We start from the raw sequence: 4,040 nt of genomic DNA on the forward strand, positions 1-4,040 counted from the left end.
GTTTGTTTACCACAAAATATATTTTGGTCGTCCCATTAAAAATAACATTCAAACTGGATCATTTTAGAGCGTTAAAGTGCTGGAAATAGTTGTGTGAAATGCTTGAAAGTCATTGAAAAGTGCTTGAATTTCTCTCTCAAAAGGTTGTACAAACCCTGAAATGAATGGTGTAATGCATTCGACTATTTCTACCACAACACCATGGTTACATTTAGCGTTACCGCTTCTGGTTTCCTGACGTATGTCAGCGCTGTTTATAACAGAGAATTCTGTGCAGAATTTGAATGATTCTCACTAGATCTCGCAGTAACCTTATCATTGTGCGGCGAATTCAAAAGCTTCTCACTGGATCTCGCAGCACTGTTGCATCTGTGCAGTAACAGTGTGGCAAAGCTTGAGTTAAGATGCATACAAAATGTACTTTTATTAACAACATTAACAGGTGCAAAATCAAATTTTTATATAGAAAAATTATATATTCCATTCTTATTAAATGTACAATTATTCTTCTAGTATATGGAACTGACCAACTTCAGTGATTATGTGTGAATTAGTAGAAAATTGAAGAAAAGTTAGTTTTTCAAGGCACTTTGTGATTTTTCTTACTTCATACACAAAAAAGTGTAAAATTCTGACAAAATCTGATTTCTTGATGATTTTATATTTTATAATAGTGATTTTATCATTTCAAAATATAGAGAAAAAGTAGAAATGGATGACTAATAAGCCAGTAAGTGCTCCACTGCTGCGATCTACTGGTTATAATTGTGATTTGATGGGGGGTTTTTTTGGCAATTTTACATAAGTGTTTGTTTACCACAAAGTATATTTTGGCCATCCCATTAAAAATAACATTTAAATTGGAGAGCTCGGACAAGTTTGTTTGCGTCGCGGTCAAAGCTGATAAACGGTCCGCGCTGCGCAGCTGAAACGTAGTGCGGTTTAGTTTCGCTTTCGTTTGCTGTTTGATGTTTTCTTTCTGCAAAAGAAATGGCAGCGCTTATGAGTTGGACAACGCGATGGTCGCACCAGTGACCGCTCACAAAAATTAGTTGCACCGGCAGAAAAAATGGTCGCAGTCTGGAGCCCTGATATTAAATTTTTACTGGAAATTTGATCAAATAAATGCAGCCTTGTTTTTTTTTTAAATTTCTTTTTTTTTTTTTATCATTCTGACCCAAACCTTTGAATGGTAGTGTTATATCAGCAATTAGCCACCCTGCTTTTTAGATACTGGTATCAACATTATGCATTCATTCAAACAGAGCAGTGTGTTTTAGCAGATGGCCTTAGAAAGTCTTTTTGGGACAAATCCGTTAAATAAAAGGCTTGTCATCTGCTAATCGGGCATTATGAATCTGTTCAGATGGAGTCTTGACAGCATACTGGCTTTCAAATCCCTTTGAAACAATTATTACATAGTGGATGGCTTTCAGTTCATATCTCATCTAGAAAAATTATTAACCCCTTCGGACCCTGCGTCCATTGAAATGGACATCACATGATTTTTTGTTTAAACCAATAAAATTGTATGTTTTCATAATATCGTAATCAACCAATCACAATGAAGATATGACTCCTAACTTAATCTGATTGAGCTACAGGCATCACAAAAGAGAGACATGACTAACCAACTAGACAAGAAGAGGAGGAAGTCCTCATTTTACCTTTTATATGCAGATTTATGTTTATGGTAGCCCCATCAACTTGCACCTATTATAAAATTAAGACTATCAAATGATAATATTCAAAGTTATTTTGAAGATCTTTCAGAGTTGCAGAACACAGGATTAAAAAAAAAAATTTATGTCCATCGCAATGGGCATCAGGTCTTGAAAGATATCAGCAGCACCTCATGAATTAGTTGTATAACAGGTTGAGAAATTTGTGGAAGCATTTCAAAGCTAAATACAGAGCTACAAATTCTAATGTTAATGTTTTATGAACATTGATGTTAATTAATTAAATTAATATTAATACGATTTCATTTATGTCATCAACGTGACCATAGCCTGTCAATCAACTTTGTATTGGTTTTAGTGAGAAACAGCCATAGTGGATGTGAGATCAGTGAATACACAGCAACACACACACACACACACACCCTCCACACACACTGATGCCTTGATGCTATAATGCTCACAATCATATATCCATCAAAACCATCAGCAAGTACACATAAATCCATTCACATACACACAAAGACATTTATACATATACTCAAATTCACCCACTTCAACCAACAAAAAGGATCAAACTGGATTTTTTGAGACTTCATATCATCTTACCTTTTTTTCCACATTCTTACTGCATTGTTCATTCTTTTAGTATGTGTTCTTTTCAAAATCGTAAACAGTAGTTCAACTATAGTGCACAAGCTCTACCATATTATGTATGGTTAAAATATGGGGATTTTTATTTTTCTTCAGTCCTGGTGTCCATTATAGTGGACATGAAACAAATCGTGTTTTTTAGACTTATTGGAGAACAGCAAATATCAAGTGGATAAAGAAAATGTTGTTCAGTGAGAAAAATTCAGGTCTGAAGTTAACTCACTTTCACCACTGACTGCACAAGAATGAAAATGGGCTGAAAATGATGTTTGAAATCTGCAGTTAAAAAAAACTTTAGCTGTTCACCATGACAGAATTACACTTGTCAGCTATGTGGATTTTGGACATGTCACAAAATTGAAGATTTCAGAACTACAAAAGAAACTCTGCAGTTAATTAGTCAGCTCAATCTGTTAATTAATCAAGTGTTTGTTCATTGCAAACACTCAGTCTCTAAGAGACCTTCTCTGAAGTTCAACCACGGTGGGCATAGCTGGCATGTTAGATGAGATGAGTTGTGACATAAGCTAAAGACTGTGCACCTGGTGCTTACTATTGCAGCCCAAACAATTTACAAGTGGCTGACTACAGGACAGGACTGGAAACAACTCAATTTGCCAAAACACAGATAGCCTCAGCATCAGACTGCACACCCACAAACCACAGTCGGTTCACTGCTCATCTCTGCATATTGCACACATCACTGGAAATTAGAACTGGAAAGCTTTCTCGCTATATAGCAAGTTCTTATCTGATTGGCTGACTTTGACAAGTTTGATAGATTTAAACTATATTTAAAGTTTTCTTTGAGGTAAACTGAATATCCACATATTCAAAAGTTCAAAAGTTTAGGGTCAGTAAGATTTTATTATTTTTTTTTTTTTAAAGAAAAGAATACTTCTATTCAGCAAGGACACATTAATTTAATCAAAAATGACAGAAAAACATTTAGAATTTTTTTTTTTTTTTAAATTCTACATTTCTATTCATCCAAGAATCTTGAAAAGAAGAAAATGTATCACAGTTTTCACAAAAAATTAAGCAACTATATTCAACATTGGTAATAATAAGATATTGATAACGATAAAGATATAGTTCTAAAAATCTTTTCAATATTAAAGATTAGCAGAGTCCACACCACAGCTATAATGATAAAGGCACAGAGAAACTATTTCGTTGGAATCATTTTCAGAACGATTTTTTCCAGCTGATGAAGATAAAAACATTGACAGCCAATCAGAATCAATCCTGCTATAACGAGCTCAAGAATTTAAAGCGGCAGACAAGCGTGCGCTTGGAATAAACAGACAATATCGTCCGCTGGTGTGGATGATAATATAGTTATCGTTCTTGGTGTGAACGGGCCTTAAGACTGGAGTAAACAGTCCAAACAGTGGCATACCTACGAGCAGAACTGTTCATTTAGCTTTTCCCCCACGGAATATTGATGAAATAGTCAGGAAGGGAGACTGGAAAAAAATGAGCCACTGGGTAAGATAAATTACCATTTGTTGTAAGGCAATCATACACAGAATAAAGCATGTGGCATTTTCAGGAAGAAGAACTTCAACCTCTCTTTTACATAGTAATTTATGTCCAAAAAATTTTATATTTAATCAAAATACAACACCTACTACAAAAGATGAAATATTTTATTAGTTTAGCTGCATCTCACGTGACCATTATCTGACATTAGAACATGCAAAA

This window comes from Sinocyclocheilus rhinocerous, unplaced genomic scaffold, assembly GCF_001515625.1.
Source record: "Sinocyclocheilus rhinocerous isolate Xijiao unplaced genomic scaffold, SAMN03320098_v1.1 scaffold767, whole genome shotgun sequence".
NCBI classification, from domain to species: domain Eukaryota; kingdom Metazoa; phylum Chordata; class Actinopteri; order Cypriniformes; family Cyprinidae; genus Sinocyclocheilus; species Sinocyclocheilus rhinocerous.